The sequence below is a fragment of the Artemia sp. Qi Xiang Cuo genome, chromosome 16, assembly GCF_049724085.1.
Source record: "Artemia sp. Qi Xiang Cuo chromosome 16, ASM4972408v1, whole genome shotgun sequence".
NCBI classification, from domain to species: domain Eukaryota; kingdom Metazoa; phylum Arthropoda; class Branchiopoda; order Anostraca; family Artemiidae; genus Artemia; species Artemia sp. Qi Xiang Cuo.
Genome location: NC_142809.1, coordinates 25041174 through 25055728, shown reverse-complemented (window position 1 = coordinate 25055728; position 14555 = coordinate 25041174). Strand labels below are relative to the sequence as shown.

Here is a 14555-nt window from a genome sequence, read left to right as displayed (position 1 = left end):
CTTTACAGCTTTTTGGTTCTTTTGAATGCGCCAATACCATGCAAAACTTTTCAAAGACATTTCAGAACAAGTTCTTTTCATAATTTCCATCCTAAACCCATTTTACAAGTTGAAGTACCCATCCTTTTCACCTACAACTTTACTTTACAGCTTTTTGAATGCTCAAACATCAAGCAATACTTTTCAAAGACATTTATTTCAGAACAAGTTCTTTTCTTAGTGACCGTCCTAAACCCATTTTACAAATTGAAGTACCCATCCTTTTCACCCAAAACTTTACTTTACAGATTTTTGAATGCTCCAACACCAAGCAATACTTTTCAAAGGGCATTTCAGAATAAGTTCTTTTCTTAATGTCCTTCCTAAACCCATTTTACAAGTTTAAGTACCCATCCTTTACAGCCAACACCAAGAAATACTTTTCAAAAGGCATTTCACAACAAGTTCCTTTCTTAATATCCCTCCTAAACCCATTTTACAAGTAGAAGTACTCATCCTTTTCACCACAACTTTACTTCATAGAAGTAAAGTTGTGGTCTTTCATAGAAGATAGAAAGTTCAAGTTATCTTCTGAATTTTATTAAAGAACTTACAGTTCAATTCTAATTTCTCCAAAGAAAATAAAAATCTTCCACTTCAGTTCTTAATTTCACAAAGGCACAAGGAAATTTAAAGTTCTATTTGAAGTTTCTCAATGAAGTGAAGAAAAGTTCAAGCTCTCTTCTGAATTTTCTCAATGAAAAAGAAATTAGTTATTGATCAATTCTATTTTTCCTAATAATATAAAAAGGTTCTACTTCAGTTCAGATATTTCCCCAAAGACATAAATTTAAAATTCTCCTCAAATTTTTTGTAGAAGATAGAAAAAGTTACACATTGATCGTGAATATTTCACTATGAAGATAAGGAGCTACTTTTCTCATTGATGTGAAGAAAAGTTCAAGTTCTTTTCCTAACTATCCATATGAAAAGAAATAAGTTACAGATCAATTCTATTTTTCAAGAAAAAATAAATATTTTCCACTTCAGTTCAGATTTTTCTCAAAGAGATGGAAAAATTTAAAATTACTGTTCTAAATTTTTCATAGAAAAGAAATAAGTTACAGATCAATTCTATTTTTCAAGAAAAATAAAAATTTTCCACTTCAGTTCAGATTTTTCTCAAAGAGATGGAGAAATTTTAAATTACTGTTCTAAATTTTTGATAGAAGATAGAAAAAGTTATACGTTGATCATGAAAGTTAACTCAAGTCTGAATTTTATTAAAGAACTTACAGTTCAATTCTAATTTCTCCAGAGAAAAATTAAAATCTTCCACTTCAGTTCTTAATTTCAGAAAGACACAAAGAATTTTAAAGTTCTCGTATGAATTTTCTTAGATAAAAGAAAAAATTTATATTTCAATTCCAATTTATTTTTCAATTGAAATAAAAAATCTTAAAATTTTTAATAAAAATTCCCAGCGCTTAAAATTCTAGCTTTTCATAAGATAATAGAAATATAACAAAGTAATGCATAAAATATTTTTATTGAAGTAACAACATGTAGCAACAACACAAAAATACAAAGTCGACCTGGGGGGATTTTCTGGCGAGTATGGTTAGGTTAGGTTAGACTAGATTAAGTTAGGTTAGCTGAGGTTTGGTTAAGTCAGGTTAGGTTAGGTAAGTTAGGTTAGGTTAGCTAAGTTAGGTTAGGTTAGGTAGTAAACATCTCTCCATGTTTAAGTTAGGTTAGGTTAGGTTAGGCTAGATTAAATTATGTTAGGTTAAGTTAGATTAGGTTAGGTTAGCCTACGTACGTGCGCGTACGTGGAAAATTTTAATTTTTCTTGAAAAATAGAATTGATCTGTAACTTATTTCTTTTCTATGAAAAATTTAGAACAGTAATTTTAAATTTTTCCATCTCTGAGAAAAATCTGAATTGAAGTGGAAATTTTTTATTTTTTCTTGAAAAATAGAATTGATCTGTAACTTATTTCTTTTCATATGGATAGTTAGGAAAAGAACTTGAACTTTTCTTCACATCAATGAGAAAAGTAGCTCCTTATCTTCATAGTGAAATATTCACGATCAATGTGTAACTTTTTCTATCTTCTACAGAAAATTTGAGGAGAATTTTAAATTTATGTCTTTGGGGAAATATCTGAACTGAAGTGGAACCCTTTTATATTATTAGGAAAAATAGAATTGATCAATAACTAATTTCTTTTTCATTGAGAAAATTCAGAAGAGAGCTTGAACTTTTCTTCACTTCATTGAGAAACTTCAAATCGAACTTTAAATATCCTTGTGTCTTTGTGAAATTAAGAACTGAAGTGGAAGATTTTTATTTTCTTTGGAGAAATTAGAATTGAACTGTAAGTTCTTTAATAAAATTCAGAAGATAACTTGAACTTTCTATCTTCTATGAAAAAATTTGGAAGAGTATTTTAAATTTTTTCATCTCTTTGAGAAAAATCTTAACTGAAGTGGAATCTTGCATGATGACTAGAACTTGAACTTTTCTTCACTTCGTTGAGAAAATTTAAAATTGAAGTAGAAATTTTTATCTTCCGGAAAAGTATTCACAACTATGGTATAGCTTTTTCTATCTTCTACGGAAAAATTTCAAATAGAACTTTAAATTACCTTGTGTCTTTGTGAAATTAAGAAATGAAGTGGAAGATTTTTATTTTCTTTGGAGAAATTAGAATTGAACTGTAAGTTCTTTAATAAAATTCAGAAGATAACTTGAACTTTCTATCTTCTATGAAAAATTTGGAACAGTATTTTAAATTTTTTCATCTCTTTGAGAAAAATCTGAACTCAAGTGGAAACTTGCCTGATATTGTGGCGTGTACAAAAAAAAATCGGAACTGAAGTGGAGACTTGTATGATATTGTGGCGTGCACGAAAGTTGTAAAGTAAAGTTGTGGTGAAAAGGATGGGTACCTCAACTTGTAAAATGGGTTTAGGATGGACATTAAGAAAAGAACTTGTTCTGAAATGCCTTTTGAAAAGTATTGCTTGGTGTTGGGTCATTGAAAAAGCTGTGAAGCATAGTTCTGGGTGAAAAAGTTGGGTACTTCAACTTGTAAAATGGGTTTAGGAGGGACATTAAGAAAAAAAAAGTTGTAAAGTAAAGTTGTGGTGAAAAGGATGGGTACTTCAACTTGTAAAATGGTTTGAGGAGGGACATTAAGAAAGGAACTTGTTCTGAAATGTCTTTTAAAAAGTGTTGCTAGGTGTTGGGGAATTCAAAAAGCTGTAAAGCAAAGTTTTGGGTGAAAAGGATGGGTACTTCAACTTGTAACATGGGTTTAGGAGGGACATTAAGAAAAGAACTTGCTCTGAAATGTCTTTGAAAAGTATTGCTTGATGTTGTGGCATTCAAAAAGCTGTAAAGTATAGTTGTGGGTGAAAAGGCTGGGAACTTCAACTTGTAAAATGGGTTAGGAAGGACATTAAGAAAATAACTTGTTCTGAAATGCCTTTTGAAAAGTATTGCTTGGTGTTGTGGGCATTCAAAAAGCTGTGAAGTATAGTTCTGGGTGAAAAAGTTGGGTTCTTCAACTTGTAAATTGGGTTTAGGAGGGACATTAAGAAAAAAAGTTGTAAAGTAAAGTTGTGGTGAAAAGGATGAGTACTTCTACTTGTAAAATGGGTTTAGGAGGGATATTAAGAAAGGAACTTGTTGTTAAATGCCTTTTGAAAGGTATTTCTTGGTGTTGGCTGTAAAGGATGGGTACTTAAACTTGTAAAATGGGTTTAGGAAGACACTAAGAAAAGAAATTGTTCTGAAATGCCCTTTGAAAAGTATTGCTTGGTGTTGGAGCATTCAAAAAGCTGTAAAGTAAAGTTTTGGGTGAAAAGGATGGGTACTTCAACTTGTAAAATGGGTTTAGGACGGTCACTAAGAAAAGAACTTGTTCTGAAATGTCTTTGAAAAGTATTGCTTGATGTTTGAGCATTCAAAAAGCTGTAAAGTAAAGTTGTGGGTGAAAAGGATGGGTACTTCAATTTGTAAAATGGGTTTAGTAGGGACATTATGAAAAGAAGTTTTTATTAAATGTCTTTTAAAAGTATTGAATGGTATTGGCGCATTCAAAAGAACCAAAAAGGTGTAAAGTAAAGTTGTGGGTGAAAAGGATGGATGCTTCAACTTGTAAAATGGGTAAAGAACTTACTCTGAAATGCCTTTTGAAAGGTATTGCTTGGTGTTGAGGTATTCAAAAAGTTGTAAAGTAAAGTTTTGGGTGAAAAGGATGGGTACTTCAACTTGTAAAATGGTTTTAGAAGGGATATTAAGAAAGGAACTTGCTCTGAAATGTCTTTTGAATGGTATTTCTTGGTGTTGAGGCATCCAAAAAGCTGTAAAGTAAAGTTGTGAGTGAAAAGGATGGATGCTTCAACTTGTAAAATTGGTTGAGGAGGGACATTAAGAAAGGAACTTGCTCTGAAATGCCTTTTGAAAAGTATTGCTTGGTGTTGTGGGCATTCAAAAAGCTGTAAAGTAAAGTTCTGGGTGAAAAAGTTGGGTACTTCAAGTTGGAAAATGGGTGTAGAAAGGATATTAAGAAAAGATGTTGCTCTGAAATGCCTTTTGAAAGGTATATCTTGGTGTTGAGGAATTCAAAAAGCTGCGAAGTAAAGTTTTGAGTGAAAAGAATGGATGCTTCAACTTGTAAATTGGTTTTAGGAAGGACATTAAGAAAGGAACTTGTTCTGAAATGCCCTTTGAAAAGTATTGCTTGATGTTGGAGTATTCAAAAAGCTGTAAAGTAAAGTTGTGGGTGTAAAGGATGGGTACTTCAATTTGTAAAATGGGTTTAGGAAGGACATTAAGAAAAGAAGTTGTTCTGAAATGGCTTTGAAAAGTATTGCTTGGTGTTGGAGCATTCAAAAATCAGTATAGTAAAGTTGTGGGTGAAAGTGATTGGTACTTCAACTTGTAAATTGGGTTTAGCATGGACATTAAGAAAATAACTTGTTCTGAAAAGATATAATAAAGCAATAAAAAGTATTAAAAATGGGAGCTCAGGGGCCTTGGGGGGGCGGGGGGTCCTTGGGGGGTCTGGGGGGGCCTTTAGGGCCGGGTGGTCCTTTGGGAGCCCGGTGGACCTTTGGGGGCCCGGGGAGGGCCTTTGGGGGTATGGGGGGCACTTGAGGGCCGATTGGTCCTTTGGGAGCCGGGTGGACCTTGGGGGACCGGGTGAGGGCCTTTGGGGGTCCGGGGTCCTTTGGGAGCTTGGGGGACCTTTGGGGACCGGGTGAGGGCCTTTGGGGGTCCGGGGGAGGGCCTTTGGGGGTCCGGGGGCCCTTTGGGAGCTTTGGGGACCTTTGAGCACCGGGGGCTTCCTTCGGGGTTGGGGTAGTGTGGGTCGGGGTCCTACCTAACCTAACCTGAAAGTGTGATTTCAGAGAAATTCTTTAAGCGTTTAGGGTTAACTTACCTTTTTAGGGATGAGCATTTAGGGTTCTCCTACATGCTGAATCTGAAATTGTGATTTCAGAGAAATTCTTTAAGCGTTTAGGGTTAACTTACCTTTTTTAGGGATGAGCATTTAGGGTTCTCCTACATGCTGAACCTGAAAGTGTGATTTCAGAGAAATTCTTTAAGCGTTTAGGGTTAACTTACCTTTTTAGGGATGAGCATTTAGGGTTCTCCTACATGCTGAACCTGAAAGTTTGTACCCTGACCTGTTGGATCTGAAAGCGTAATTTCAGGGAAACTCTTTTAACTTTAAGGGTTAACTTACCTTTTTAGGGGTGAGTATTTAGGGTTCTCCAACATGCTGAACTTGAAAGTGTGTTCCCTGAAATGTTTAATACGAAATTATAATTTTCATGGCGATAGAATATTCTAGATAATAAAACGGTTGAGGCTTAAGATATTTATTACTTAAAAATATTTAAAAACATTTGAAAAAAAAATAATGACATATTTAAAAAAAAAGAAGCTTAATCCATTTGATATGAGGAGGAGCAAGTTTAGGACTTTGGATATCTGATGCATTTTTCCATGTCAGGTATCTTTTCCGGTATTCATTGAGCGAAATATCTAACTTCATCTTCTGGGTCATGGACTGAGTGCAGGTATTTCTCACATTTGAAGTCTTCTAAATTGAATAATGCTATGTTTTTATCGCATTTTTCTAGTAAGAGTTTATCAGTTGGCACGTTTCCCTTAACATAAACAGCTTGCACGCCGAAAAAACTGCATATTTCCTGAATTTCCTCTTGTACATGTTTTATTTCATAGCCATGTTCATTATGTGGTCGTATGGTTTTAGTGTAAAAGCCATTTCGATTCATGAAATTTAGTGTTGGACTCCATCTGTTTTTCTCGTACTTATACATATTGTATCTGATGTTCCATTTATAGCAATGAATTTCACGTCGTTGATTGTCTAGGAGTAAGAAAGCTGCTTCGAAAATAATGCCAGTTGAGGAATATTTCAGACCAATATATTCTGTGTCAATCACACCAAACATTATTATATCTGAAAAAAAAGTGTTTAAATTAAATAAATATGTGTTGTTTCTGAAACTCTAACAAATACAGCTCACTTTCATAGAATAAACTGAGAAGAAGGGAGTGTGTTCAAAGATCCCAACTTGAAAACTGTGAAAATGATTGTCAAATAAGTAATGTTTTACATTTCAGTAACTGCCCCTCTGAGTAAATATTTGGAGGGGTCAATTTTCTGAGGAATAACTCAAAGCATTGTTATACGAACATTCAGTTTGAATACGTAAAAAGAGATTGAAGCAGGGTGTAGTAGCTTCTATCACATTTAGAAGGGGCATGGATCAATCACCTTGTGGAAATTTGCCGTATGTAAAGAGAAATCTTTGTCGAAAGCAACCTAAACTCTGAAAATCATAGTTTGAATATAATAAATTCAATTTTTCTCAGAAATAAATCAAAGCATTATTATACGAACATTCAGTTTTTTATTCAAGCGCATGCCAGATCAATAAAGAATATATCTTACTGCCTTTTATTTAAATTTTATAGTTAAAATCGCTAAAATGTTAAAAAGAAATGGTTCTCACAACGAAGTAGAAAACAATTATGATAAAAACAATCTTTCATTTCTATTTTGTCACTAATAAAAGCGCTAACCCCCTCCCCAACAAAAATCACGGATTCACGCACCCTCCCCTAAATTTAGGAAAATTGTTATAGTTAAAATCGCTAAAATTTAAATGAGAAATGGTTAGACACTGTAGTCGAAAACATTTATGATGAAAAAAATCTTTCATTTTCTATTTTGTCACTAATAAAAGCGCTAACCCCCTCCCCAACAAAAATCCTGGATTCACGCCCCCCTCCCCTAAATTTAGGAAAATTGTTATAGCTAAAATCGCTAAATTTCGAAGAGAAATGGTTAGACACTGAAGTAAGAAACAATTATCTTTTCATTTCTATTTTGTCACTATTAAAAGTGCTAACCCCCTCCCCATCAAAAATCACTGATTCACGCCCCCTCCCCTAAATTTATGAAAATTAACCCACCCTAGGTCTATCGCTAATTTGCAGACAAAATTAGCTGACCGCTATTTTCAGACAAACACTGAATTACGTAAAAGCACTGAAAACCTCGATTGCCTAAAACCAGATAATGTATACAGACAGGAAAAGGGGTGACAGCTAATTATAGGCTTCCCGCTGGAGCATTATGTCAAAACAGAACGCTTAATAACAACAGTGACGGAAGTCTCTGTTAGAGAAAAGATTACAATATGGAAAAGCTAAATTTTTCGAAAGGATAATTATTTCTTTTTGCGAGAATTTGGTTGTAAAAACAATGATGGATGGGAGGGGGATTAGTTTTTGAGTGTAAAAGAACACCTTTTATGTTTTCTATCGAGTATAGTGATTGTATAGTGATGTTTGTATTGTATGGGGGGGGGGGATTTACCTGAATATACGGGAGGATGACCGCGGAAAATAATTTTATTTTGAAAATAAAAATGGAACTTACATGGTAAATTGAGGTTGCCAATGCTTCTAATTCATCAAATTTATCCATTGTGTCAAAATACTTTCTGATAATTTAATCACATTGCATGCCCGTTATATACGAAATCTCAAGGGTGAATTGTTATGTAACGGGGAAAATCATATGTAAGCAAGTCTCTGATTGGCTGAGAAGGAAACATGTGATCTAACTGTTTCTGGGAAACTCATAACATTTGCATCGAGCAACAACAAGAAGGAAGTGTCATTGACCTGCTCCCATTAGACTCAATAATCCATGAACGGGACAAAGTTTCTGTATTTCCATTCTCACTGACAAAAACCATAAAAACAGACATAAATGTGAGAAAGTTCTGTTTTTACATTCTCACTGACAAAAACCATAAATACATCCATAAATGTGACAAAATTCCTGTTTTTCAAGTGAGAAAAATACTATTTTTTCATTCTCACTGACAAAAACCATAAACCACGTGGTTCTATGCCCCAATAAGGTGTGGGTACCGGACCTCCTGAGGCATCTCTACTTCTTTGAAAAACTGATTTTGTGGAAAAAGGGTTTTAAATTAATTTAAAGAAACACAAGGAAAACGACTTAGTAAGGGCAATTTCGGTAAAATATGCCGTCAACTTTTGTTTGCATTGCCAGAGTACCCATGAGCAGATATATGAAGCCACTATAATCAGAAATGTATCTCCTGAACGAAATTCTGAAAATTGTTGCATTTCCCACTGAACGGATGCGTTTTTTGTGTTTTATTATCATTTATTTATTTTTCCAGGAGTGATTGTATTTTTCTAGTTGTCGCTTTGAAAAATATTTAATTTTTTACACTTATGAAGTATAAAGGTGTCAAATGTATTGATTTTGGTATAAAAAATTAAATAAAATATGTTAAATTAACAATTTTTATTTGATTTTTTAAATCTTAGTTTTAATATTTTACTTTGAACGAACTACTTTGATAATACGTTACTTTTTATAAACAATTGAGTCTAAAGGCATTAAATATTTTGGTGTTTATAATCAAGTTCAAAACTGTCGATATAATTAAAAAATATTCGTCATGCGCTTCGGCATTGCTCAACAGAACTGAATGCTGGGAGTTTATATATTAGTTTTTGTAAGTAGGCTATTGTTTTGTGTATTTTTTTTATTAATTACTTTTTCCATTTTTATATACTTTTACTTTAATTAACATACTTTTTCAATGCCTTTAGAAAAATGTTTGTCTCTAAACTTCATTAAACAGAAAAAAATTTATTCAACTGAAAGTAAGCAGCAACATTAAAACTTAAAACGAACAGAAATTATTAGGTTTATGAGGGATGTTGCCCCCTTCTCAATACCTCGCTCTTCACGCTACAGTTTTTCCGGCACTTCAGAAGAAAGTTACTTTTTGTTATAATTAAACGACCCTTGTGTTTCATGCAGGAGTTGTTTTTAAAGAATTGGGACAAAACTTAAACTTTAGCGTAAAGAGCGAGGTGTTGAGGAGGAGCCAACCCCCTCATATACGTCATAATTTCTGTTCATTTTAAGTTTTAATGTTGCTCCTTACTTTTAGTTGAAAAAACTTGTTTTTTTTTATTTAATTTCTGATTAATTTTTAGATAATGCCCGGATACCTGTCTCCACCTCCACGGAAAAATCTCCCTTCCCATAGAATTGTCCTCTGGGCAATTAAATCCTGGCAAGAATTTACCCCAGACAATTACCATTAACATCTCCACGCCTAAAATGGAATCGGTAAAGAAAAAGCAAGACATATAAAGAAATTTCGTATAGGAATTCTGGCAAATTCATCAAGTGCGCCAATTCCCCTGAAAAGTGTACCCCCCTGAAAACTTCCCTCTCCATGGAAAATTCTTTCCGTGTCAAATCGTACCAGCAGAAAATTCTTCTTCCCCTCCCCACCCGAAAAATGTATGCATATTCCCAATAATAAATAAAACAATAGGAAATTTTTATAACTTAAAAACATATCCCCAGGGGATGTAGGGGGTCATTTTACCTCTAAAGACATAGTTATTGGGCCTTTCAGCTATGCTGAAGAAAAAAAAAACTATCTCAAAATTTTGATTATACGATTTTGGGAAAAAGGTGACGTTGGAGTGGGCCTAGTTGCCCTCCAATTATTTTGGTCACTTAAAAATGGCACTATACCCTTTTATTTCCATTAGAATGAGCCCTCTCTCGACGGTCTAGGCCCACTGGGTCGATACGATCCGCCTGGAAAAAAAAATAAACATGCATCTGTGATCTTTCTTCTGGCAAAAATTACAAAATTCCACATTTTTGTAGATATGAGCTTGAAACCTGTGGAGTAGGGTCTTTGATACGTTGAATCTTATGGTGTGATTTTCATTAAAATTCTATGACTTCGAGGGGGTCTTTCCCCCTTTTTTTTGAAAATCATACACATTTTCTCAGCCTCCTAGCTTTTGACGGGTAAAACTAAACTTAATGAAGCTTAGATATTTGGAATCAGCATTATAAGCCAATTCTTTTGATATATGAACTGGTATCAAAGTTCAGTTTCTTAGAGATTCGGTAACTATTGAGCCGGGTCACTCCGCACTTACAGTTAGTTCAAAACCACGAACTGTCTGATTACCCATCAAAATCCAAACAAAGTTCATTGAAATATTGATCGTTTTTTCTGCGTTACCAAAAGTACTGTATTCATAAAACTTTACTTTCATGAAATGTAATTAAACAAATAGAAAAGGGTTTTCAACTAATTTAAGGAGCAAGTTCAAAATTTAAAACAAAAATTAGAAATTACTCGGTATATAAGGGGGACTACCCCTTTCTCAACACCTTGCTCATTAAACAAAAGTTTTTATAGGACTTTGAAAGATCTTGTCTTTCCAACTGCAAATTTTATTTCAAAATTTGGAAAAAAGCCAAATTTCACATTAAAGAGTAAGGAGCTAAGGAGTACACAGTCTCTTTCATATAAAGAATAATCTTTTCAGATAGGTTTCAAATCTGTTTCTTACTTTCAGTTGAAAAGCTCTTTTTTTATTTAATTTCTGATTGTTTTCCAAATCATACCCAGGCCTAATCAAGATATAATTTGATGTGCCTGTCCCTTAAATCCCTGGTTAATTGCTTTTAAAAAATGTAAATCAATAATTGTACGTGTATCACTACCGTCCTACGTTTAAATTTTCAATTTCAATTTTGGATAAAATTTAAATATACCTAAAAAATCGCGATAAATAGTAATTTGGTAAAAGGTCCTCAAAAGAATTTCGGTTGGATGAAAAGGTTTTGGGTTGGTAATAATAAACTGAAAGGATTGTATATATTTAGAATCAGCATAAAAAGCCAATACTACCGGTGTAGCAATTGTCATAAGAATTTCATTTTTAGTTCTGGTGAATGTTGGTTCGAGTCACTTTTTACTTCCAGTTTAATTTTCACAAACTATTTGATAAGATTCTCCTGTGACGAAAATTTTTTTTGAACCTGTTCATTTTATTTAGTTGAATAGGACAATGAAAAGAAAGAGGGTCAATTTGACAGCTGGATAGTAAGTTTTTTTTTTTTCACAATTCTATTTTTTTTAATGTCTGCATGTATAAAAGATTTAAGTTCGAGGGGGAGAATTTTCCTATTATGAAAAAGGTACATTTTACATGGCCGTTATAAAATCAAAACGTGGTATCTATGCAGGTAGGATGATTTTTGAGTTTCTCTACTCCTAGGCGTAGGAAATTACATAAAGACAAGTCTACATCTATTATTATAATCTACGGTAGCAATCTTTCTGTAATTTTGGTTTGAGATGGATTTTCTTTTAAGATTAAATGCATAATAATTAAATATATTATTGATTGAACTAACTGATCCCTTTTGCCAGGAATCCTTCCGCTTTAAAATTTACTGTATTTTGTTTCGTTTTGCATGCAATTTAATTGCTCTTTTTATTTGATGGTTTTTTTTCCTAAATGTATTTAAAAATAAGCTTATTCCAACGAAAAAAATTCCTGAAATATATTCCCTGTCACCCAGCCTCCACAGATATTCTGGCGTTTGGCCCCCCTGGAAAGTTTTCTGCCGGCGCCCTTAGAACTCTATATACTTAACGCGGGAGGAAATTTTCATGGAGAAGTTTCCGTTGGGGTTGGATTTTCCGTGGAAGGGGGATGCGGATTTCTCCGCATTATTTGAAAAATGATCAGAAATTAAATAATACAAACAAGTTTTTTTTTTCAACTGAAAATAAGGAGCAATATTAAAACTTAAAACAAGCATAAATTATTCTGCATAAAAGGGGAGGGGAACCTTTGACTGGTTTTGGTTCAAATAAGTTACTAATAAGAAGAAAAGAGGTATAGATTTAACTTCGATATTACAGATCGAATTTCCTCGTGTGATTGTAGCTCAAACAAGGTATATTAGCCAACCTTTTTTCTAAAAATTTAACATGCGGGAAGGATGACAAAACGGTTGCATATCCCTTTTGGTTTCCGTTTGGTTAGACATAAAAATGTGAATTCTTTAAATGACTTTGGGTTCAAACAAGGTGTTGGTTCAAACAGGATAGGGGGGGATGTAGAAGACCAGAGCCCCGCTTTTTAACTCCAATATTGCAGATTAAAATACCTGTGTGAGTTTGATTGAAATAAGTTGTATAAGTCTACCTCTTCGCTAATCTTTTATTTGAAGCGAGGGAAGGAAAGAACCATTGGCATTGCCTGTACCTCTAGATTACTTTGATACAGAATCAGGACTTTGGTTATTTTCTACAAAATCAGGACTTAGCTTGTTCTGGGAAGAGCCATTATCCATTTTCTTCTAACGGGTGCCATAACAGTCAAGTTGTTGAACATTCTAAATTTTAAATAAATTTTGTGCAAAAAATTCTTCTATAAAAAATAATTATCAGAAATCGACACCTTAATTGATTAATTTAAAACAAAACTTTCCAAAAACAGGTTTTTCAAAGAAAAGTAAAGACCATTTTAAACTTAACATCAGCAGATACAAATACTTGTTAAAATTCAAACTAAAAACGACCAGAAATTACTATTAAAGAAAAATTAAACCCAAAACGAACAGAAATTAAATAAACAATCATAGCAAAAAACATACAACAAATACTAATATAAATGAATAAATAAACCTTAAAACATCGACCATAGAGTTTTTTTGATCTGACTATTGAACTATTTTTAACAAAATGGCTATCTCAAATTCTTATCAGATGGGTTTGGGGAAAAAGGACGCGGGGAGCTAGTTTTCCTCCGATCTTTTTTTTACTCTTAAAAAGTGTACTAGAATCTTTACTTTCCAATCAAATGAGCCCCTCTGAGGTTTTAACGGGCACCCCTTCCATAAGAACCATATATGTCCCCAGGACATAACTTACAAGGCTTACAAGGGGGGTTCAAATCAGATAACTTACATTACTTACAAGGGGGGTTTTGTTGACCGTGGAGTTTTGTTATCTGATTTTTTAACTATTTTTAACAAAATGGCTATCTAAAAATTTTTATCGGATGCAACTTGGGAAAAAGGTATGGGGGGGGGGCTAGTTGCCCTCCTATCCTTTTTGAATCTTAAAAAGAGTATATAACTTCCGATTTCCAATTGAATGATCCCTCTCCAAAGTCGATATGACTTTGGGGAATAGAATTTGGGAAAAAGAGGCTGTGTGTGTGGGGGGGGGGGGGGGCTAGATGCCCTCCGATCACTTTTCACTCATAAAAAGATAACTAGAACTTTCAGTTTCCAAGAAAATGAGCCACTTCAGAAGTTTATATGACGACCCTTACATAAAAACTTATATGCCCCCGGAGCATAACTTAAAACACTTGCCTCCGGGCCCTTGGGGGTTTGTCGACACCGGAGTTTTGTAATCTGACCTTTGAATTATTTGTAACAAAATGGTAATGTCAAAATTCGTATCGGATGGGTTTGGTGAAAAAGGGCTTAGAAGGGGGGGGGGGAGCGGTAGTTGCCAAGAGATCTCTTTTGACTCTTAAAAAGTGAACTATAACTTTCAATTTTCAATCAAATGAGCCGTCTCTGAAGTATATATGAGCATCACTTCCATATGAACCATATATGCCCTCAGGGCATAACATACAATGCCTGCCCCCGGGCCCTGGGAGGTTGTGTCGACACCGGAGCTTTTTTTTATCTGACATATTAACTATTTTTAACAAAATGGTTATCTCAAAATTTTTAGCTGATGTGTTTGGGGAAAAAAGGCGTGGAGGGGGGACTAATTGCCCTCATATCTCTTTTGACTCTTAAAAAGTGAACTAGAACTTTCAATTTCCAATCATGTGAGCCCTCTCTGAAGTTTATACGAGCCCTGGGGCCCTGGCCCTGGGGTGGGGGCTTTGTTTCTACACCAGATTTTTGTCTGACTTTTTGAGCTATTTTTAACAGAATTGTTATCTCAAAATTTTTATCTGGTTCTTTGGGGGAAAAGGCGTGGGGGGGGGCTAATTGCCCTTCGATCACTTTTGACTCTTAAAAAGAGCACTATGACTTCCAATTTTCAATCAAATGAGTCCTCTCTGAAGTTCATACGACCCCCCCCCCCTTCCATAAGAAGTGCCT

At 34.1% G+C, this 14555-nt stretch overlaps 1 protein-coding gene across 3 annotated transcripts in view; it reads right to left on the bottom strand.

Annotated features, from left to right (window-relative positions):
* LOC148942708 (protein madd-4-like) overlaps nt 1–14555 on the bottom strand; it is a 305059-nt gene that overhangs the window by 90372 nt on the left and 200132 nt on the right. The window lies entirely within an intron of this gene.